The sequence below is a fragment of the Phascolarctos cinereus genome, unplaced genomic scaffold (genome assembly GCF_003287225.1).
Source record: "Phascolarctos cinereus isolate Bilbo 61053 unplaced genomic scaffold, phaCin_HiC Scaffold_5;HRSCAF=322, whole genome shotgun sequence".
Taxonomy (NCBI): Eukaryota; Metazoa; Chordata; class Mammalia; order Diprotodontia; family Phascolarctidae; genus Phascolarctos; species Phascolarctos cinereus.
In genome coordinates this window covers 25,501,858-25,526,734 of record NW_027555958.1, presented here as the reverse complement: position 1 = coordinate 25,526,734, position 24,877 = coordinate 25,501,858, and the positions used below count along the sequence as shown (strand labels likewise).

The 24,877-nt window shown below is 41.7% G+C and overlaps 1 protein-coding gene across 1 annotated transcript in view; it reads right to left on the bottom strand.

Moving 5' to 3' along the window:
- The window catches only part of GALNT17 (polypeptide N-acetylgalactosaminyltransferase 17), a 446,071-nt gene that overhangs the window by 329,529 nt on the left and 91,665 nt on the right, over positions 1 to 24,877 (bottom strand). The gene's annotated exons all lie outside the window — the stretch shown is intronic.

Sequence of the window (24,877 nt, the reverse complement as noted above, 5' to 3'; positions counted from 1 at the left end):
AAGAAACTATGGTATATGAATGAAATGGAATATCTGAACCTAAAAATGGCTAATTTCTTTAAGAAAGGCCATTAAAAATGGCTAATACATACAAGATAAGCATGAATTGATATAGAGTGAAATGAGTATCAAGAAAACTAGATAATATGACTATAATAAGGTAAATGAAAAGGTAAGTCTAAAAAAATAGATCCTTAGGTTAAGAAAAATACGTGCTAGGGCCCCATCTTGGACTAGCTTCTCCATGAAAGGTAACAAAGCTGTCCCCAGGATTTGATTGGACCAGGAGGTCAATAGTCAAGGTACACTTCCTGTAACACAGCTTTCTGGTGACCTCTGACGATACTGTTGGAGCTTCTTAGTCATCTAAAGAGATCTACCCATATAGGGTCAGATCCGTTCTGAGTTGGTCCTAAGGTCAGCCAAGTCAGTGCATCCAGTCTTGCTAACCAGACAGTTCCATATGGAGAGTTCCATGGCAGTTCAGTAGACCAGATTCTGGTCTACTGAAGCTAAATCCATTAAGATCCTTGTTGAATGTTCTTTCTATGCCATAGCTAAAGAAACTCCTCCTTTGTTAACTGTTGAATGACCTACAAGTAGACTTTTGCACTAATACCGAATGTTAACACAAACCTGAACCAGCCTCAGTCAGGTTGGCCCATTAGAATCACTATGGGAAACTGAATTCTGAGTAATGGAAAAATCCATGAAGAAACTAGGAGAAAAAAAAGACAAAAAAAGCATCCCTCTTTCCCCATGGAAAAGAAGTGGGAGGATATCAGGACAAAATATTGTCAGATATAGTCTCACCTCTTTGTAGGGTACTTTGATATAATTGCCTTTCTTTAACACAAAGGGAAGGTTCAGTCTGGAGGGGGTTGGGGGGAGGTAGGTAGGAAATAATCAAGGTAGAAACTAAAGGCAGAGACCCAAATTATTTACTCAGAGACTCAATTATTTAATTATGTCACGTATGTTAATGTATTGCTGCAGATGTTTGTTTATTTTTGTACTCACCTACTGAATACAAACACATTCACTTTAAAATATTCATGCATAATTTAAAAGCATTATTTGGAAAAACAAGAGTTCTATCAACTAGAGCTGTTCAGAAGTAGAGTTGATGGATTGGGGTGGGGTTGGAGGCAGGGGCTAGCCTCCCTACTTGGAGCTCTTCAATGAAAAGTTGGATGGTCACTTGTCAAATAGGAGAAAAAATATACACTCATGCATATGTATGTATGTGTACACACAAATATAAAAATGTGTATATGCACACAGATGTACACATATATGTGTATGTGTACATGCGTGTGAGACGTTATACATATGAAACAATTTTACATTATATATGGCATTTTTTAAAACCTTAAGGCATTATCTTTAAATGTCAGCAGTGTTGTTAAGTAGGTGTCATGGTTGTTAATACTTGCAGGTATGAGCTGGTTGTTGTTGTTGGGGCTACTGAGGTCCCATCCACTCCAACACTCAAATATGTAATTTTCATGAAGACACCTACAGAAATGTCATCACTGAAAAAAGCCTTAGGGATCATCTACTCCAGTGTCATCTTTTTAAAAAATTAAGAATAAAAATGGAACATCCCCCCCTTGGAGCCCATTCCCTTCTCCCATTGCTATGTTCCTCCAGGGACCACCATTTTGTAAAGGGGCCAAGGAATCTGACCAGCCTTCTGTTCAACTCTAAACTCTGCTCATGACTTTCAGACTTCAAAACCACGCCCCATTCCCATATTCTGGCACCCGGGACCTTCCTTTCCACCATCCCCCTCACCTTTTCAGCTCCCTTTTGTGTATTGTCTTCCCTCATTAGAAAGTAAGCTCCTTGAGGGCAGGACCTATCTTCCCATCTGCTTGTACTGGTATCCTCAATGCTCAGCACAATACCTGGCATACAAAAATCACTTAATAAATGCTTGCTTGCTTCTTCTCTTCCTCACCACACAATGATAGTGAGGAGATGAAGAAGCTGAGAGAAAAGCAAGGAAGGGTGGAAGCCAGGCCTAGAGGAGTTCATGGTGGTATGGGGCCACTGAGGAGGAAAAACAGGCCCTCTGGTATCTTCCCAGCTAAATCAAGTGTTCATTTTTTAAATAAAATTGTACTAATAAACTTTGTTTTTTATCATGTAAATTTCCTTCTTTATCCCTTCCCCTCTCAGAAAAAGCCACCCGTTATAACAAAAGATTTTTATAAAAGAGTGAAAAATGAGTAAAACCAATCGATATATCAGAAAACAAAATCTGATAATATAGGCAATGTTCTGCATCCATGTTCCACCTCCTCCCCTGCAAAGGAGTAGGGGAAGATATTTTTTCATAGCTTTTTTGGGGGACCAAACTTGTTCTTTATATTCTTACAATAAGTTATTCTTGATACTTGGTTTCTATGCTATCAAAAAACAAAAACACTATCAAAATGAAAATGTATGAACCATACAGCATTTTAAAATCATTTTAAATTTTAGCACCCTCCAAAATTTTAGTGCCCTGGGACAAAGCCCTATGGCCCTACCCCAGTTACAGCTCTGATTACTTTAGATGTGCTAGAATACTTTCAACTGGACAGGTAGGTGCAACAGCAGATAGAGTACCAGTCCGAAGTAAGGAAGAATCATCTTCCTGAGCTCAAATCTGACTTCAGATACTTCCTAGCTATGTGACCCTGCATAAGTCACTTAACCCTGTTTGCCACAGTTTCCTCATCTTTCAAATGATCTGGAGAAGGAAATGGCAAACCAACCACTCCAGTATCTTTTTTTTTTAGGCAATTGGGGTTAAGTGACTTGCCCAGGGTCACACAGCTAGTAAGTGTCAAGTGTTTGGCCTGAGGCTGGATTTGAACTCAGGTCTTCCTGACTTCAGAGCCGTGCTCTATCCACTGCACCACCTAGCTGCCCCCCCCACTCCTATATCTTTGCCAAGAAAATTCCAAATGAGGTCATGAAGAGCTGGATACGACTAAACAATGACAATAATTTAGATGTATTATAATTATGTTGGTTACTCTCAAATGTATTCTACCAGCTTTTCAACTGCTCGTATTCATTTTCACCCTACTAGGACAGCTAAATGAGGTCTCTCAAATCCAATAAGAAAGATCAAATACATCTCCCAACTCCCTGACCTGAGGGATTTCTTGTGACTTCCAAAACATTGGACACAGAACCACAGAATGTTAGAACTGGAAAGAGTTGTAAGAGACAAAATGCTATCCTAGAACCACCAAATATCAAAACTTAAAAGAAGTTTACAGATCATCGAGTCCAACCTTTTTATCTTACATAGAAGGAAAGAGAGACCCTCAGAGGTTAGCTGGATTCTCTAAGATTGCACAAAAGTGGCAGAGTCAGGGTTCCTTTAAACTAGGCTTGGAGTTATGTTCTTTCTTCTCTATTTGGATGGAATTGAGATCGAGACTGAGGAAATGACTTGCCCAAGGTTGTACAGTTAATTCAAGGGCAGAACTCAGCCTAGGTCTCCAAATTCCCAGCTCAGTGCTCACTGTCTTCCAAAAAACATATTTATATATACATACACATATATGTGTGGGTATATATATATATGTGTGTGTGTGTGTGTGTGTGTGTGTACTTTACACACACACACACACACACATACACATATATGTGGAAAGGAAGGAGGGAGGTGCATTATGTAGGTATTTATAAGCCTGCATCTCTTTGTGTGTATGACTTCTGCCCCTACCTGGAATATAAGTCTCCTGATACTCTGTTGAGTCTCAAGAATGAGAACATCTGTTAGTTTAAGCATTATTCCTCTATAATAGTAAGTCTGTGGGGGATCAAATTTCAACAGGGGGATTTAAAGTCCCCAGCTCCTCCTCCCTCTCGTTAATAGGAGCACTAGGGTTAAGCCTCCATTCTGCAGATTTATCCAATGGAGCATGTGGAACAGAGAGATATCATTCAAAAGGAGAAAGAGAGGAAGGGAGGGAGGGAGGGTGAGAGAGACAGAGACAGAAGAGAGAGAGAGAGAGAGAGAGAGAGAGAGAGAGAGAGAGAGAGAGAGAGAAGGGAAGAGAGAGAGAGAGAGAGGCACAAACTTTTCAAAGCCACATTCCTCTTAAGAAATGATCTTTATGGCCACAGTCTGGGGATAACCTGGAGATTAAGAAAAAAAAACCTCCAGAATTTATTGTTGTTGGCTTAAGAAATCCTGTTTCTGCTCCAGGGAATTAATGGCCCACAAGGTAGGTGGACAGTAAGAGGCTGACATAAAAATACTGGTTCTTGTCTCTACGGGGGCACTCCACTTAGACTAGGGGCAGGACTCTATTGATTCATGGGCACACTCTGTTAACAGAATATGCATCGATCCTCATTCCACGTGGATCCTCTTCCTCTCCTCCAACAGTTTCCTAAATGAGGTCAATATCAGTTGACTTATTCCCTATGTTTTATCCTGGATCGTTCAGTTACTATCATGGACCTATGACCTCAATTGAGCATTCCTTCCAATGTTACAGACTGCAATCCATCCAGGCCTGCCCAACCTGTACAAGTCTTGTACTTGTCTTCCCTTAAATGGGCCACTTAGCATACTGGAGGGGGTGGCTTCCTTGATCTTGACATCATGGGGATATCAATGGAGCACCCTGGCTTATCGATCAGTTACCTCCTTACTCAGGTCACTTAAGCTACCTATTTTCTTTTCAGAACACACATTTCTTTCTTTTAAAAAAATCTTATTAATTTATTTTGATTTGTCAACAATCACTTCCATATGCTTTTGAGTTTAAAATTTTTCTCCCCCTTCCTCCCCCCGACCCTCCCCAAGACTGCGCACAATCTGATATAGGCTATACATTTACATTCCTATTAAACATATTTGCACATTAGTGAAGTTGTAAGTAAAAATTAAAAACAATAGGAGGAACCATCAGAAAGAGGAAACAAAACTCAACAGAAGAGGGAAAAAATGATAGCAATTCAACTTCCATAGTTCTTTCTTTGGATGTGGACAGCATTTTCCATCACGAGGCCTCTGGAGATGTCTTAATCCTTGTAATGCTGAGAAGGGTTAAGTTTATCAATAGTCATCACACAACACACATTTCTTTCTTAAAAATGTAGATTATATCTCCTCCAACAGTATATATGCTCCATGAGGGCAGAGAGTGAATCAATCTCTCTCTCTCTCTCTCTCTCTCTCTCTCTCTCTCTCTCTCTCTCTCTCTCTCCTCTCCCTCTCTTCTCCCTCCCTCTCTCTCTCTGTGTCTTTCTGTGTCTCTGTATCTGTCTGTCTGTCTCTCTCTCTCTCTCTCTCTCTCTCTTCTCCCTCTCTTCTCCCTCCCTCTCTCTCTCTGTCTCTCTCTGTGTCTCTGTATCTGTCTGTTTCTCTCCCTCTCAAGTCACGTAGTCAGTAAGCATCTAAGACAAGATTTAAACTCAGGTCTTCCTGGATCCAAGTGCAGCACTATGCCATCCTACTGTCTTAACTATCCTGCTAGGGGTCCTTGGGTAGGTCAGTCAGCCTCTTTGGGAATAAGTGTCCTTCCCTTTAAAATGGCCCATTTGGAAGAGATGATCTCTAAGAGCCCACGAAGGCCCTAACATTCTGAATCTGCATTCCCCAGGAAGAGCGAATTTGTCTGAGTTGCTTCCAACAAGCCTTTGTTTTCTTTTCTGTCCCAGGGTTCCATTATTTGCGAACCCGAGAAATCACAAGAAGAAAACACACACACACACACACACACACACACACACACACACACACACACACAGAGCTCTCTCATATTCCAGTTTCCAAAAGGAAGGAAGAAGCAAACCCATCCTCAGTGCAAAGATGAAGGGCACCAAAGTACCTGATGTGACGGTTAACAGGGAGTCCAAATTAAATTATTTTTCTTCATATCCATTAAGATGAAGGGGTTTTTTAAGTGGCCAGCCTAATGTGCTCCTGATGAATTTTCTTTACATCTCCCCCAGACACAAATTTTCCCTTTAATCCCTTCCCAATCCTAACAGTGGCAGGAACTCAACACTTGAAATTTAATTTCCCTTTAAAAACCTGGTTTCTAAGGGGACTCTCCATCTGACACAATAGCCACTCTGGAAGGAGTCCAATATGCAACAGCCAGGCCTCAGAACCAATATGCCATCATTGTTATGCAAATTGCCTTTATAAAGAGAAATTCTGAGTCGCTAGATCTATTTTCTCCACTGACTGGCTCGCTCTTTCTTCCTAATTGGCTTTTTACAGAGCCAAGGCTCACCACTTTTTAAGGTCAGGAAAGTATTTTGCAGGGTTTGACTCGGTGCTTTTAATGGGTTTTCCAGGCCTGCCTTCCTGCTCGGTCATCACTCTTCTCTTCTTTGTTGGTCTGGCGTTGTGTTCGTGGGTGCTGAGGAGATTAGCTACATCTCAGGGGCAGCTCTGCATTCTTCACATGGCATTCCATCTGTTTGCCCTGCCGGGTTCCATTTCCACAAGATATCTACTGGGTATCAACCATGGAGCTAGAACAGTGCTCAGTTCCTCAGTTTCCCCTAATTGTACCCACGTCCTCCCTCAAACACTTCTCATTTAACCACTATGATGATGCTTACATGTACTTATTTAGATACATACTCCTTGTATCCCCAGTGAAATGTAAGCTCCCTGCGGGCAGGGATTGTTTCATTCTTTGTACAGTGCCCAGCACATATTAGATGATTAATAATAAATGCTTATTGACTATAGAAGAAACACAAGATGGGAATACCAAAACCGGTGAAGAAAATGAGTGAGACAGCATCTCCTTTTCATCCTGTGGGTTGCTAATAATATTGCGGTCAACCTTTAAAGGAAAGTCTCCATCCAATGTGTGCCAGTTATGACACGTTGAGATTTGAGCAAGACACAGTGTCCTAGGGTTTTTACTCACTCCACCGCTCTTTGCCAATTTTGGCAGGTGCGGCAGTGAGTGAAGGTCACAGAAGGAACCATGGAGAACCACTGAATCTTAGATCCAGCGATGGAAAGGACCAGCCTTCAGGGGCCATGACATTCCTAACATCACACAGCAGCAAGGGATGCATTCCCCAGCTCCCAATCCAGTGTTCCACGATCCACCCTCCTCCAACACTGCCACCCCTAAGGTAGACATTCTTCCAACCACCTCAATTTCTCTTAAGAGTCTGTCGCTGGTGAATGGAGGTTTATATTTTTATAACCTAGAACAAGTCCTAGGAGAACAAGTCTTATAAGCTTCACCACGGCTCTGTAGAGCACAACAAACTTCCTTTTGCTTTTTTCCCCCTAAAACAACCCTTTTTAAGCTTTAAGCCATTAAAATTCCTAGTTCAGTCAAATATATATATAATATGTATGTGTACATATATACACATATATGTGTATGCCTGCACATATATGTGTGTATACATATATATGTATATATCCACTGGAGAAGGAAATTGCAAACTACTCCAGTATCTTTGCTAAGAAAAACCCATGGATGGTATGGTAAACGGGGTCACAAAGAGTCAGCCCTGACTGGATAACAATGAATGTATACACATACAGATGTGTAGATACACATGACACACATATACATACATGCATGTGCACACACTGGTCCATAAAATTGAATGCCTAATATTGTGCTAAGTACTAGCGGTTGGTGGAGAGGTCGTGGAAAGAGTACAAGATGCCAACCCTTTCCTAAAGGAGTGCAAAGCTTAGCTCTAGTCAACTTAATTCAAGGAGCATTTTTTAAGTACCTACTGTATGCCTGGTACAGTGCTATGGCTCTATCCTGGGGAACACAAAGACAAAAGTGCAAAAAATTATTCCCTGCCTCTCCTGACCACCACCATCACCAAGGAGCTTAACATCAGACCGAGGTGGAGATGAGATATTTCTACTTCAATCCAATGAACCACTGATGAAGAGCTGACCTTTAGAGGGTCCTCCAGTGTTTCTGTTTCACATGTTATTTCACTTGCTAAGGTGATTAAAATAAAATTAGCATTTTCTCCAGGACTCTGGTAAAGGCATTGATGGCCATCAGATCTACAGGTGATAGCAAACTCAGCCGGGTGGCAAACATACTTAGGATGAAAATGGCTGCCTCAATCCCCTCACTTTACAAATAAGGAAACTAAGGCCTGGAGCAGTCAAGGGACATGCCCAAGGTCACACAGGTTGGTAGTGACAAAGGTGGGATTTGAACCCAGATCCATGACAAAGTATCCACATGGGTAGCTGGGGGGTGAGTGGGGGAGGGGGAAGAAGAGTCTCTCTTTTGATCTCTTCACATTGCAAGAATATCAATGAAGCAATGAAACAAAATCAAAAATCCCCCAAATGCTAAAGACTGAGAAAACATTTCTTGCTTCCTTGTGGATAGACAGCAAAATGCCTAGCCTCCCCCAACCCCACCAAAAAAAGGTGAAGACATTCCTTCTACCAATGGGGGACAGCACCTGCTCTATAACTCGAGTAGGTGACTGGAGTCACCAAGTTTGACCCAGTTCGATGTTTCAAAGGCAGCCTTTGAACTCAGATCTTCCTGAATCTGAGACCAGCTCTCTATTCACTACCCCACTTTGCTTCCCGAGTTCAAAGCCAGCCTCAGACACTTAGTAGCTGTGTCACCCTGGACAAGTCACTTCATCCTGTTTGCCTCAGTTTCCTCATCTGTCAAATGAGCTGGAGAAGGCAATGGCAGACCACTCCAGTGTCTTTGCCAAGAAAACCCCAAATGGGGTCATAAAGAGTAGCAGGTGCTTAGCAAAATGTTCTTAGTGGGTAAATCATGGTACTATTCCATGTATAAATAATGAATACTATGAATAAATCAATACCAAAGTCAGCCACCTTGCAGTCAGCACCTAGCTCATGCCAGGCATTGTGCTAAGTGCTGGAGAAGCATTACTCATTTTTCAACAAGTACCCAAATGGTGGAGGATTCACCAAGCACAACTCTAGCTCAGAGGCCACCAATGTAGAGGCTGCTTTCATTCAGCCCAGTTGAGCTGAACATTCCTTCTCTATTGGCTAAAAAAGGAAGTGTTTCCAAGGCAAATTAATAAAACTAAGCTTGTAGGGGGCATGTTTAAACTACTGAAGGGAAGTAATTGTTCTTAAGGATATAAATACATTCATTATTGGCAGAAAAAAGATAAATGAATCATCTCTTTACTAATGCAGACTTAGCAGGTTATTTGCTTAGAAACATTATTTGAGTTACTGTTTGCGTTGGAAAGCACATTTCTTTTTAAATAAGCCTTCAGTTGTCTTTTCTCTGCTTCAGATCAGCCTTCTACCCCAATTCCACCTCAGTTTAAATATGAGAGTGTGTTTTATGAAGCATGATTATGAACCTTTTTTTTCTTAAGCCAGACCTGTGATTTCATCCATTTAGGGATCTCCAGGTGAGGAATCCCCCTTATCAATGCTGATCAGAACTTCAAAAAAAAAAAAATCAAGAGTTGTGGGGAATTACTGAAGGCATAAGTTTCAATGACTTGCCCAAGATCTCACAGTATGTGTCAGAGGTGAGACTTAAACTCAGGGCTCTCTAACTACTACATCACAATTCTTTTAAATACACAAAGGGGGGGGAGTTTTATTGGCTTCTTTTGTTTTTAGATTTCAATTATTCAGTTGGCTTTTCAGTCATTTCCAATTCTTTATGACCCAATTTGGGGTTCTCTTGGCAAAGATACCAGAATGGTTTGCCATTTCCTTCTCTGGCTTATTTGACAGATAAGGAAACTGAGGCAAACAGGATAAGTGACTCGCTCAGGGTCACACAGCTAGCCTAGTGTCACACATCTGGCGAGGGTCTGAGGCTGGATTTAAACTCAGGAAGATGAGTCTTCCTCACTGCAAGCTAGGTACTCTGTCTACTGCAGCACCTAATTGCCCCCTTTAGATTATTAACATGTCCAGATTACTCCCACTCTGTGATAGCTCTATTATAATAATAACTAAAACTAACAATATAGGGATTTCATCTGAAGGGCATGCAATATGTCACATCTGTAGCATTCTCCTCTATTTTTAAAAGTTTTTTTTAATTAAAATTGATATTTTCCCCTTCTACTTCCCACCTCACTAAAAAATAAAAGGAAAATGAAAAACCTAGGACTTCTAAGCCCAAGTAAATATTCAACATGGTACCAAGATAGCAGATACATATGCCCAGATATGTTTCAGAATAAAAGAGGACAGCTTGAGAAATTATTAAAGTTGGTCCCAAAGAAGAGATATAAGAAGGTAACCCAACCCCCAACTACTTTGCAGAGTGTGTACGTGTATGTGTATGAGAGAGAGAGAGAGAGAGAGAGAGAGAGAGAGAGCATAATTCTAGATTTTTTTTTTGTATCTTGGTTATATTTGCTGACCTGTACTTTTCTTTTCAGTCTTTGTTATAAGAAATGGTTTTCTAAGACAGGAAGGGATATATTGGGAATGAAGGAAAAGGAAAAATGAAAGATAATAATTTTTTTAAAAAGCAATGCACAGAGACTAGAAACTTGATTATGGCTGAAGGAATTCAGGGTTTGACCATGATACTAGCAACCACAGAAATTAGGAGAATTAGAAGACATTTGTTCATCTCATCCCCAAAGCCAAGCAGAACTCCTGGAGGAGTTTCTGTAACGGGAGAAAAGAAGTAGACAGGAGGTAGATTTGACCTGAGGGACACTTGCTGTGCTGGCTGGATGTAACTGTCAGTCTGGCTCACAAAAGAGCTGAATAGTCCTGAGGCTATGGGGGGTCTCTCACAAAGGAATTGCAAACATATGCCTGTGGGGAAGAGGTCATCTAGCACCTGGAACTGAGGTGAAGAAACAACAGATGACAGTAGCAACCAAGTATGAAAACAGCAGAAGGCAGTTCAGTGAAGAAAAAAATAATTTAGTGGAAGGACACTAGTAGCTCTGGAAGGAGGCAGAGAGTAGCAGCTTCAGAGTCAGAAAGTCATTCCCACTGGGATACAACCCTACAATGATGGGCTGTCTAGGTTATATGTGTTCCTTCTCTCATCAACAGCATGGAAATCTGCAGGTAAGTATGTGCTTATGCATGGTGGGGGAAGAAGAGGGGGGACTCCTAATTAAATGCCTTTGCTTCAATTTCACCTATCCTCTGATTAGACATGTTACAAAAATAATTATCATATAGAGACTGTGGTTTTAAATAGATGAATAAAGCACTTATTAATAGATGGTGACCCAACAAATATTTTGGACCTATGTGTAGCTTTCAAAGGCTCAGGTTACATAAAGAAATGTAGAGTTTGAGGAGCTATTTAAAAAGTGTCATTAAGACTGGATCTTTGGAGAGAAGGAGAGAATTTGGAACTCAAAATATTTAAAAACTAATGTTAAAAATAAATAGCAATTGTTTGAAAAAATATTGGATCTTATCCTGAGTAGGGATGAGATAATAGTAATACATTAGGGTTTTGAGAATACCTGGGACTTCTTTTCTATGCATCTGGCTTTTAAGAGGACTGCCTACAATTTTTGTAATCTCTCCACTTACTGTTAACAGTTCACAAATAATCTGATTTGAAAGAGAAGAGGGAGGTAGAAGAAAGGAAGAGAAAAGTGGACGCTTAGGGGGGAAAAGACAGAAGAAAGACATAGAAGAGAAAGAGGAGAGAGACAGCAGATGAGAGAGAGAGAGAGAGAGAGAGAGAGAGAGAGAGAGAGAGAAACAGAAACACTTAGGGAGAGGAGAGACAGGCAAGCAGAAACTGACTGGGAGGGGAGAGCAGTAAATGGCTTCTCTTCCAAGCTAGGAGAGAACAGCTGCTCCTCATTTGGAACAGAAAATAACCACTTCCAGTTCATATCCTGTCCTATATTGTGATTGCCCAATAGCCAGGGCATCCGGAAATGCCAGAAGGAGCTTTGGAGAGTTGTTTTTGGTTGTTTTGTTTTTTCTTTCTTTTTGGGTGAGGGGGATGGAAGGGGGAGAGGGCTCAGGGAGAAAAGTGTAACTATGTCCTGTGGCATATCAAATTTTGCTATCAGCCTGGCTAATGCTTTTGAATTCCTTCTGGCCCCTTGCAAAAAGAGAGACAACTGTGAGCAGCAAACACAGACCTAGTTCCTCTTCTTAATGAGGACACAGGTTCCCTTGCTGTACATTATTAAAGGGGCCAAAAGCTCCTGGGGGGGGGTTTCAAAGTAATTTAAGCAATCTCCCTCCAAAGCTTTATTGAAATGGCAGTCACTGTGGCGGGCAGCAAGGAATGTCAGTATCAGCCAGCAGGGAAGGGTAGGCATTGTGATGGGTCTTTAAAATTATCACGGTCTTGAGTTTATTTGTACCTTGTTTTCTCTCGGGAGAGCTAAGATTCCAGGTACTGGACAGGGCCATGTCCCTCGTCTGAAGCCTCAGTATAGGTAATGGAAACACACACACACACACACACACACACACACACACACACACACACACACACACACACAATCACACTGTGCACATCACAATGGTGCCTAGTTCAGGCCCAGCCCTATCACCTCTCACCTGGGCTACTAGAATAGGTACCTCATTGGTCTCCCCTCCCTCTCACCCCACTCTGGTCTATCCTTCACACAGCTAAGGCTACTTCTGACTATCTTAAGCCCTTACGCAATAATTGCCAGTTCCAAACTTGCCTCTGGAATTGAATATGGGTGCCTTTGCTACTTAAAGTCTTTCCCAACCAACCTTTCCCAGCCAATTCAACATTTCTCCCCTTTGTGAACTCTGCAATCCAAGCTTAACTGGTCTTCACCCATGAAACTCCATAGTTCATCTCCACGCCTTGTACAGGCTGTCCAGGATCCATTCCTTCCTTATCTCTGATTCTTTGAACCCCTAGCTTCCTTCAAAGCTCAACTCACTCAGTATATCCTGCTTCAGTTAACACCTTTCCTCATTCCTCCACTCAGCTGCTGGTGAGGCATGGAGGTGCCTCTCTGTCTCTTCAACTCAAAAAGAAAAAACTCCTCATATTTATTTTATATACAAATATATATATATATATGATATATAATCTACATTGATTTCTCTGTACCTATAGATATAGATATGTTTCAAATGGTGAATTTCACATGTTGCTGCTTAGATGGGATTCTGGGTTGGTGGAGAGAATGAGTGCTCACTTGGGCCTGCATAAGGGGTGGAATTGAAAGGAGAGTTTTGGAGAGTAGAGACCTTCTTCCTCACTTTGGCTTTGAGAGAGGGCATGTCTTTTGGGGGAGAGAGAAAAGACTCTGGGAAGCAGCAGACAGGTAAAGGAGCTTAACATGTGGCTTAACATGTGGCTGAACATGTCCCTGATTTTCAGCTTGCCTTTTTAGAGATTCCAGGGAAATTCTCCTTGGGTGAGATCAGGAACTCCCTCAGGTGAGCTGAGATAACTTGTTCCCAGTAGGAGAGTTCATTCGTTCTGTGTATTGTCTGATATATTCTAATCTGTATAACTCCTATGATTTCTGTTAACTATTTTCTCGGATGGAAGCATATTCATTGACTATTCACTATTTGTGATGGTCTTTTCTGTAACTAGCATTTGGTGGGAATCTTTGTGTATAAGCATGGGGTTACTCTTTTTCCTTTAAGGGATAGCAATCAGGAAAGCATATTGAACCTAAAAAATATCATGCCCCTAGACCAGCAACATTTAGGAGGGTAGATATAATTATAGTCCAAGGCCCCTTTTTCTCAGAGGAGAACATAGGGGCCTGCCTCAAGGCCCCTGTAGGCAAGAATTGAAATCTCCCTGGGAGAAGAGTAGGCAAGATTTCAGAGATATCTATCAATGCCTCCCCCACGAACCATGTATAGACCACATTTACATGTCTGCCACATGTAAACCTCATTTTTACGTGTCTTCTAAGTGTAGACCACGTTTGTTATTTATTGTACTTTGTCCTTCATTTTCTAAGAACATCAATAATATCAAGGGGTGATATTTTGATTCACGCATGAACTGGATTCAGGTGAGGCCAGTCGCCTTCCTGCCCATTGAAACAAATTGTTCTCATCTGCCCATTCCACCTGGGAAGTCTTCATATGCTTGGGGTAGATACTCCCCTAATTCACCTACAGGTTTGAGGCCCTTAACCTGGGTTAGCCCATCTGCCGAGACAGTTTACCGTGGTATAGCCACTGCACATGCTACACTTTCCTGGAGCCACAAGTGAGAGTTGAGTGCAGGCAGACACCAAAGGCAGATGAGCAGTCCCATGTAAGCCATGTAGGCATACACATTTTACACGGGCAGTGCACATACCTTACCTTTATAATTATATGAATACATGTTATCTCCCCCAGTAAAATGAAAACTCCCTAAGAACTGAGATAACTTGATTTTTCTTTTCATCCCTATCACCTTACCCCTGTACCTGACACATAGAATCCAGTTACTAAGTGCCTTTTGAATGATTCTGCACCTACATCCTCTTTGGCAATAATATAATTACAGTAGCCTAAGAAGGGTCAGAAACATCTTCAACACATAAAATCATTGTCCTAAGAGAGTTTGGTAAACACCAATTCAGAGCAAACTGACAAAATCAATAGTACCTAAAACAGAAAAACTGCATCCATAGGTGTTAAAGGAACTGGCCTGGGTGCTGAAATATCCTGGCTCTTCCTTCTCTATCTGGACCTCAGTTTCCTTCTTTATAAAAGGAAGGGGTTGGAACTTCCTCTTAAGGATCCCATCCAGCTCTGACATTCTACAATTCCAAGTAAGGAGGAGAAGTGATTCAGTTGATGGCCTCAAGATTCACATATGCCTAACATGAGCTTTGTAAGTCAACCAAAAACATTTATTGAATGCCTACTATGGGCCAGGCAATGTGCTAGATGGTGGGGACACAAATCTGAAGAAAGAAACTGGCTCCTTCACCCTTCTGGTGGGGCCACATTCATTTGTCCATCCCTGTGAATGGGAAAACCTGAATTCCTAGGTGTTTTTCCCAAACAATGTTCCATAATCAGCACGGTGTATGCACGCTCATGTTGGCTCTCTGCATGGAAAGCTTACGACAGCACACAGTTTTAAAGCCTCTATTCAGCAATATTTATTGAAACAAACCAATGAATCATTTCCAGATCAAGTTCCAGATGCTTCCAGACAATTTTTGTACCATACTAAGTGGCACTTACCCCGCTATCAATGTACACATTTTGGGGGTGTCACTGGCAGCATTCCATCCCACACTGTGCAATGGAAATTGGTGCATTCCTGAGAACCCTCCCAGCCAGCTTTTTCTCAATTTTGAAAATTCCTATCATTTATCTACTGCTAATGAATGTGTTAATGGGATTATTAAAATGCATTAGGATTTCTGATTCAAGGGAAGGGGGAAATTCTGCATGCAACATGCAGAGGACTGGGAACTGGGCTTACAGTGATCCAAAGTGAGAGCTAGAAGGGACCTCAGCAATGACCTGAGTCAGCTTGATTCTACAGCTGAGGAGAACAAGGTGATGGCCAAGAGTTTAGCAGCCAGCCACAGCTGCAGGGCCCCAGGAGACTGGTTGAATCATAGACTCAGAGTTGAAATGGACCCCTTCATTCTAAACATAAAGAAAGTAAGCCCCAGAGAGGTCATAACTTAGAAACATAGAATGATAGATTTATTGCTAGAAGCAATCTTGGAGACCATTGAGATCAGATGGGGTCTGCAGAAGGGGTCCATGGACAGATTTCAGGATGTTAGTGAACTTGGAAAGGAAAAATAATATATACTTTTATATTCACTGACCTCAAACTGGAATTCAGCTTTTCCTACAACATAAATGAAGGCAATAAATATTATTCTGAGAAGTGAGTCCATTGCTTTTTTTTTTTTCAGATTGCCATCAGAGTCTATCACACAAAAAAGGTTAAGAGCTTCTAATCTAGTATGACCCTCTTCATCTTAAAGAGGAGGAAACCATGGAAGTGAGTGATTTGCCCAAGACAACACTGGATGTGAGCATCAGAACAGTATTTGAACCCACGCTGCCTGGTCCTAAAGGAAAGATAGGCAGAGGCTTGCCCCAGAAGGCAACACAGGAAAGGCAGCTGCTGAAATAGGAGGAAAAGAAACCAGAATGTCAGAACTGTTAGTGGAAACTAAACTCAGAATGGTACCACGAACCAGGGTCAGTTGACCAATCAGCATTTATTAAGGACTTAGCATGTGCCAGGACCTAGTCTCAGCACTAGGGAAATAAGGACAAAAGGGGAAGCCATCCCTGCCCTCAAGGAGACAACACATGCACACCTAGGTATGTGTGTCTGTATATATGTATATGTATATGTGTATGTGGAGAGAGAGAGAGAGAGAGAGAGAGAGAGAGAGAGAGAAGAGAGAGAGAGAGAGAGAAAAGAAAGAAAGAAAGAAAGAAAGAAAGAAAGAAAGAGAGAGAAGAGAGAGAGAGAGAGAGAGAGAGAGAGAGAGAGAGAAAGAAAGAACAAGGTAGTTTGGGGACTTTTTTGGGTAGCTTCTAACACCTCCCCCATTAGGATGTGAGCTCCTAGACAGCAGACTGACTTGCCTTCCCGTATGTATCTCCAGCTTTTCTATAAGTATCAAAGTAAATGTTTTATTGATTCATTCATGCATTCATTCATGTGTTCCACATCCCACTACCTTACTTCCCAAAGGGTTGAACTTTTCAGGTACAGTCTAGGTACAGAGAACTTAACCAATTTGTCCCAGATTTAACAGCAGAGCTAGGGCTAGACCCTCACCCACAGTCCAGGATATAGTCTACAATGGCATGGAATTTAATGTAGTTGTTTTTAAGAACACACTCCTGATATTATCTGTCTGCAGCATGGAGAGAACTCTGGAACCAGAGTCTAGAAGAACAGAGTTCAAATCCCACCTTGGTAGCTTCCTAGCAAATTACTTGACATGCTCCCTTTCCCTCCCCTTCAGTTTCCTCTTGTTTGAGAAGATGAGGGGGTTGCATGCCTACAGCCTCTCAAATCACTTCATTTTTCTATGCATCAGTTTCCTCATCTGTAAAATGAAGGGAATGCACTCCACAGTTTCTCAAGTGCCTTGCAGCCCCAGATCTATTATCTCCTCGCTGTGACTGTACAAAGCAACACTGCAGATTAGGAGAGGAAGGAGAAGGGGAAAAAAGTAAGCATTTATCAAGCACCTACTATGTGCTAAGAACTTTATAAACATTATCTCGTTAGATTCTTAAAACAACCCTGTGGAGTAACAGGTAGGTTCTATTATTATCTGCATTTTACAGCTGAGAAAATTAAGGCAGGTAGAGTTTAAGTGACTCATCCAAGGTGCCACACAGCTAAGACTGGATTTCAGCTCAAGTCTTCCAGACTCCAGTGCCAACACTCTATCCACTGCATCCCCTAGCTGACTTTGGAAGATGAGAAAATGAGCATCATGAGCTCCCCCCACACTGCTGCTGAGGGAGAAATGTCAAGGAAATGGAATGCTCATGGCTACTTTAGGCTCTTGGATTCCAGCTCCTTCCAGAAAAGAGCCCCATCAGCAGCCTATCCCTTCCCAAATTTTCCTCCAAGAGCCTCCTACTGAGATTACCCAGCACCCTCTTCGAAGGCAGTGGACATCAGAAGCCAAGCCTCCATAACTGATCAGAATAGGTAAGAAAGGTACAAAGCACCTCAGAGGAGAGTCCCATTTAAGACAAGGGAAGAGAGGAATTTCTCCCAAGATCTGGCCCATTGCAAACCATACAACAAAAATTATTGTTGTAGACAAGGACTTAATAATTGGTGAACTCGTAATTATTATTCTCGAATGTCACACAATTTCAAAGAACAAGCACGGTGCCAGAGAAAAGAGATGAGAAGATGCCTCCCCTCAGCTTTTCCAAAAAGATATTGCAAATAACATCAACTTATTTTTTCAACATATTTATCAGTTTTGCTAATTATTTTCCCTCTTTTTCCTTTTTTATATTTTTTATTTTAAGTTCTTGGTTGTAAGGCATGGCTCTCTGGTTAAGATGAGAGGGAGGATATAGGAGGAAATCCAGGTAATATAAAAACAAAAAAAATTAAAAATCAATTTTTAAAATTATATTTTAGACCAGATTTATAACTTCTTTGGTAAGAGGAAACCAGCTAGGTGGCATCGTGACTACAGTGATGGATTTGGAGTCAAGAAAGATCGGAGTTCAAATCCTACTCCAGACACTTATTAGCTGTATGACCCTGGCCAAGTAACTTAACTTTTCAGTTTCCTTGTCTATAAAATAAAGGAGGTGAACTTGATGGCTTCCAAGATCCCATTCTAGTCCTTGTTCTATGATCCTATGATCCCCAGTGAGGATACTCCCTTTACGAACGTAGATCAGCCCTTTCTTTGCAACTTGGAAAAGTCTTAGAGCAGTATATGGGGGCATTGAGAGGCTAAGTAGCTTAGAAAGAGCTGGAAAGGCACTCAGAGGTCATCAGATCCAGCTCCTTCATATTACAGATGAGGAAACTGAGGCCTGAAGTGAGTGACGTGCCCAAAGTCACACAGGTGGTCAGCATCAGAAACAGGACTAGAATCAACAGACTGTACAACAAAAGGACTTTTTTGAGAAGTACCCATTGGAATCCAGAGGAAATCAACAAAAATTTATTAAGCACCTACTATGTGCCCAGGGCTATGTCAGGCAATGGGGATACATGCACAAAGAACAAAGCCAACTCTTTTAGCAATGAGGCTTCCATAGGAACAGCATAAATATAAAATAAAAAAATATAAATACATACACAAGAGTTAAATGCCAGGATCTGTTGAGCACTGCAAAGCCCTTTGCTTCTCCCCAGGGAGACTTCCCCAGGTTGGGGGAGACTGGGAAGGCTACTTGAGTCTGTTAACTTTTGACTCTTTCGATGTATGAATTCATTTTTCCACATGAATGAATCTTTGTTGGTAGATGTCTTCTGACTGTGCATGCATATGTATACTAGGCTTAACAAAGCGTCTTAATTAACTGATTCTTGTGAACCAATAAATATTTTGAAAACAGAATTCACTGCTTAGAGTCCTATCTTAACTGCTTTCTCCTCTGGCCTCATGAATTGAGCAGTACTGACATAATTTGGGGTGTCGTGATTTGACCCAGTCTCTCTATTTACTCCCAATACAAAAAAAAAAAAACAGAGGCACATGACTTTGGAGAAAAAAATTTGGACACATGTATCCAGGCTTCCCAAACAGAGGAGGAAACTAGACTAGCAGAAGCCCAGGTAGGCAGCTGTCCAGCCATCCCAGCATCCTGATGGCCATAGAACCCAGGAACTGGCTGAGGCAATTCCCATGGCCTCTTCCTCCATTGCCAAGTCTTCCATGATGTGGCCCAGTTTCCTGATGAAACAAACTGGATCTTTCTTGGCAGACCCCCTAATCCAGGCTCTTGGTTTTCCCTGGCTGGGTCCCTGAGGTAAGACCCTGTACCTGGCAAGACCCCCAAGTTCTTGGAAACTATCAGGATCTTGAACCCTGCCCTTCAGTGGACAGATATCATTGTATAATAAAGTACATTAAAGAATATGGCAAAAGAATTTTAAAATCACATTCTTTGAGTCAAACCAATAATTTCATGGTTAAATACAATGTGTCATAATTCCTAAAATAAGATAAAACTATGCAAAATAATAATATTTACTTTATTTCAAAATTTCCTAGATGTTTTACATACATTATTTCATTTGAGCCTCATGACAATCCTGAGGGAGATGCTACAGGTAATCTTGGAGTCATTTTACAGATGAGAAAACTGAGGCTCCCAGAGTAACTTATCCATGGTAACATAGGTCTGATGGATTCCAAGTACTGCAGCCCTACATATAGAGCCACACTGCCTCCAGGAGAGATAGCAACTCTTCCTTTGACTCAGTAGAGAAGAGGGAAGAGGACTTGGGATGTGAAATAAGACATAGTGGACAGATACAATTACTGTACTGGTTGGTTTTGCTTGTGTTTATTTGAAGGGAGGTTTTCTGGGTGGAGGGCATATCAGGAAATGGCAATATTTAAATAAAAGAAAAGATCAATACCATTTTAAAAAGTGGAGGAAGGTTCACCAAGCTGTATGTCCACAGGAGACCAAGACAATTCATTTGGCTCCCACTTTTAACATCCTACAAGGACATATTATCTATTCAGTCTAATAAAAGAGGGGAATGCCTATGGTAGACAAAGGTACATCATTTCAAAGCCAAAACGAGACATTTTGTCACCCAGGACACCAATCCTTGGTGGAGAGTTCCTGGGATACCGCACGGGACCCTGTAGGGGCATTGTTTCAGTGGGCCAGTCCAGGGAGGGGCTCACCTGCTATGGGACCCCTGCAGGGAAAACCAGCCCCTCCAGTAACTTTCAAATTTGCTTATTCTTCTAACATACCTGATTCCACCAGCACCACCCGACCCCCAACCAGCAGCTAGTTTCCCACCCCAACCCCACTAAAAAAATTGTCTTGTACATATTTTATGAGTACTAATTTATGTACTTGTTTAATTAGTACATGTACTAATTTATGTACATAAAATACGATCTCCTTAAGAGGAGGCTATATTCTATCTTTGTCCCCATATCCTCAGTACCTAACTCTTCCTAGGCAGTTAATCAATGTTTATTGGTTAATTCATTGATAACAAAATTCTTAGCCTCAGAAGAAGTGAAAACATCAGCAAAATGTAAATCTTGGACCCCTCTAAATTCTGGTAGCTTCAGACAAAGTTCTAGTCGCAAAATTATAATTTGGGTTCAGGATAGATCCGATGTCCTTGGGTTCTCTGGTATTAAAAAACCAGGGAGTTTTGGGTAAATATTGATAAATCAAAAATTAATATGTAAATATAAAAAAAAAATTAAAATGATTTCCCTGATCCATGTGGGAGGTGGGGCAGGTGCTTTGGTTTCTTTGGACTTCTCTTTTTCTCATTTAAAGCCTGTCACAACATGGCCCTACCCTCCTTATACATACTCTAGGGTCCAGTCATGAAGTGTTGTTGCCCTTCCACATATATATGAAGCTCCATCTCCCACTGCCATGTCTTTGCCCAGTCCTGGAACATCCTCATGCCTAGATTCTGCCTCTTGAAATCTCTGGCTTCCTTCAAGGCTCAGCTCAAGCCACCCTCATGGGGACAGCAGGCTTTAGGACAACTTCCTTTCCAAGAAGAGGCTCCATCCTAAGATGTGCTTGAGAACAGAAAGACAAGAGATGGAGGAAGATGACAAATAAAAGGAGACAATGAATTTCAAAGATGACAAGTTCTCCTGTTCTCTGCTGCCTCATTGACTCCTCCCCCAACAAAGCACATCAAAGCTGTTTCATTAGCCTGTCTCAGATGGCTTGGCTGAGTCTAGACCTCCCAACCCTCAGGAGGACCAGGAAAGGCTTTTTCTCTGCCTCTCCAGGAACAGAGGATGTCCCAGACCCCTAGATCTCGGGAGGTCCTCCCTGAGCCAGACAACAGCATCTCTAGGTACCGAAGCCAACGACCCCCCTTAACCGCCAAGACTAGGGCACCCTGGGAGGCCTGAAATGGGGCTTTACTGAGAAGTATAGATTTTTCTTTCGCTGTACCAGGGATGGAGGTGAGGCAAAGAAAGCAAAAACACAGCCAGAGCCTGAGTGCCTGGGAAGTGTACCCATAGAACATAAAGGTGGCTTCCCAGAAGAATTAGAAGGCCCATAAATGCAAGGTGGTGCACTTCATAGTATGGATATGTTTTTATTCCCTAGGTAGACTTTTTATTATGGATATCTTGTTTATTCCCTAAAGACATGTAGTTTCACATGAGACACCTGAAGTGGGAGGGAAGGGGAAATAAAGGAGACAAGATGGGGGTACAGAGCTAAACTTAAAGACATGAAGACCTGAGTTCAAATCCTGCCTCAGCAATTTTGTAGCTGTGTGACCCTAAGCAAATCACTTCTTTTCAGTATCAGTTTCCTTATCTGTAAAATGGGGAAAATAATAGCCTTATACAGTGGTTGTGAGGATCAATGAGATAACATTCCTAGGCACAGTAGACAGCCCCGGGAACTTCCTTGGGGGAACCAGGATGGGGAAGGCCTGGCATGTTAGACTAGGCCATTTTATTACAACAAAGTGAATGGAAAGTAGGACAAGAGAAAACAAACAGGGCTTAATCCCCAATGTTGCTCAGATGTACTGCCCCTCTGCTTCCCTCTGGGCATCTTTCTTGCAATGTAGCTCCACAGAGAGTTTGTAGGACTACACAAGACCTAGAAAAATCCAAAAACCAGAATGGTTTTCCAGAGAACTATCTTCACAGCCAGTATAAGAATTTCCCTAGCCTGTTAGGGAGAGAGCAGAAGTGGTCTTCTATGTACCACAACTTTCTATAACACATCCTCATTGATTTCTGCACCTGACAAGATGACAAGATGACTGACCATAGATTTAAGACTAGAAGTGGTTGTCTGGTATAACCTCTTCATTTTACAGATAAGGAAACTGAAGCTAGGAGAGTTTAACCGACTCACCCAAGGTCACACAGTGGTAGATAACCCAACCAAGAGTCAGCCTGGAAAAACTGGAAACAACCATTCCCTTCAGTGAGCTGATGTTACCAAGCTAATGACATTCCCCTTATGGCTTCAAATCCTGTCAATCATTTTTTTCAAAATGCCTTTCATGGATCGATGATGAAGAAACCCACTCCCATCCCAACAGAAAGGTGATGGACTGACTCAGGGTGCAGAATGAGCTGGTAAGGGAAAAGAGGAGAAAAGAAAGAAGGAAAGATGAAGAGGCAGGAAGAAAAAGGGAAAGAAAGAAAGAAAGAAAGAAAGAAAGAAAGAAAGAGAGAGAGAGAGAGAGAGAGAGAGAGAGAGAGAGAGAGAGAGAGAGAAAGGAAGGAAGGAAGGAAGGGAAGGAAGGAAGGAAGGAAGGAAGGAAGGAAGGAAGGAAGGAAGGAAAGGAAGAAAGGAAAGGAAGGAAAGAGAAAGAGGGAGGAAGAAAAATGGAAAGAAAGAAAGGGAGGAAGAAAGGAGGAAAGAAAGGCATTTTCAAAAATGCAAAGAAAAAGAAGAAGGTTCAGAAGGATGCATAGATAAATAAGACAGCATTGAAAGTAACATGTTAAATTAATTACATAGGTTTTTTTTGTAAAAAGCAAGCTGTACATAAAAGAGATTTGTGATTTCATAGCTAATCCTCTTTTTCTATTCTGCTTTGTATATAGAAATGTTCTCTTGGGGGAGGGTATTGGTTAAGTTCAGAATAAGGAACTGAGGCAAACAGGGTTAGGTGACTTGCCCAAGGTCACGCAGTTAGTAAGTATATGAGGCTGGATTTGAACTCAGACCTGGCTCTAGGTCTGGCACTCTAACCACTGCACCATCTAGAACCTAATTGGAAGTCCATGAAAGAAGAATGAGTTCATTAGGACTGTCTCCTAAATTGAAGACTTCCCTTGGGGCAGCTAAGTGGTACAGTGGATAGAGCACAGGCCCTGGAGTTGGGAGGACTTGAGTTCAATCCAGCCTCACACACATAACACTCACTAGCTATGTGATTCTGGGCAAGTCATTTAACCCCAACTGCCTCACAAAAAAAAAAAAAAAGATTTCCCATTCTGACAGTAAAATCAGGCCAGTCAGTCCACTCACCATGAAGGTGAATTTCTAATAACTAATGAATGAATGAATGCAGCACTAGGTGCTTTGGGCACCACAATCACAGTATGAGTACAGTCCCTGCCAACCCTCAAGTAGAGGTTCCCCAACTAACACACACAGATTCAATCCAATCAGCACTTAATAACCACCTGCTGCAAGCTAGCTAGGCACTATACCAGATCCTAGAGATGCAAAGGCAAAAATGGAAACAGTCTCTGCCCTCCAGAAGCTCACACTCTATTTCAGGAGTGGAGGATAGAACAGGTAAACAGATAAATACATATACATGATAATGTGAGGACAGAAGCACCACCTAAGACTAGAGTTCTGTGCTTTTTTTTGTGTCCAGGACCCCTTTGACAATCCAGTAAAACCTATAGACCCTTTCTCAGAATAATGTTCTTAAATACATATAATAAAACACATAAGAAGCCACTTATATTGAAACAAAGGTGTCATTGTAAAAGCTTAAAATTTCACTAAGCTTTGGGGACACCTTGTACGTACATATTTACATAAGAACACACATATATGTACATTCACATATACATAAAAAGCACACATCCAACCAAGTTCAGTTCATGGACCTCCTGAAATCTGTCACAGATTCCCAACCTGTGGACCCGAAGAATTGAAGCCATGAACTATGAGGATCAGAAGTGAGCTTCTACGGAAGAAGGCACATGAGCTCAGCCTTAAAGGAAGCTGGGATTCCAAGAGACAGAGGGGAAGCGTGATTCCAGAGAGGAAGAAGGGAAAGAGGGGAAGAGCATTCCAGGCATGGAAGGTGGGGGGAACAGCCAGTCCAAAGGCATGGCGACAGGGGATGGAAGAGGAATAACAAGTAGGCGCCTTTGGCTGGAAGCTATAATGTGTATGGTAGAATAACATGAGCCATTAGACAATAATTAATGGTGACCAGTATGCCCAAAATAGGAGCTCCAAGAAGGACAAGGGAATGTTGACTGGAGTAACCAGAGACAACTCCACCATGTAATGGAGATGTCTTCCTGTTCCTAAGGGCACAACTCGCACAGGGAAAACCTGATTGCTTTACAAAGGGTGACGATGCCCATGGCAGCCGGCTGGTCCACTGAACTTGAGGCTCTGTGGCATGCCTGCGTGGGCTTTCTATTTTGATATTATTTATTAAAACTTTGAGAGTTTGTGGAGGGTGAGAGCAAGCAGCCAACCATCTGGTATGAGAGCGATGGAAGTCTTCATGAGGTCACCTTCCCAGTGGGT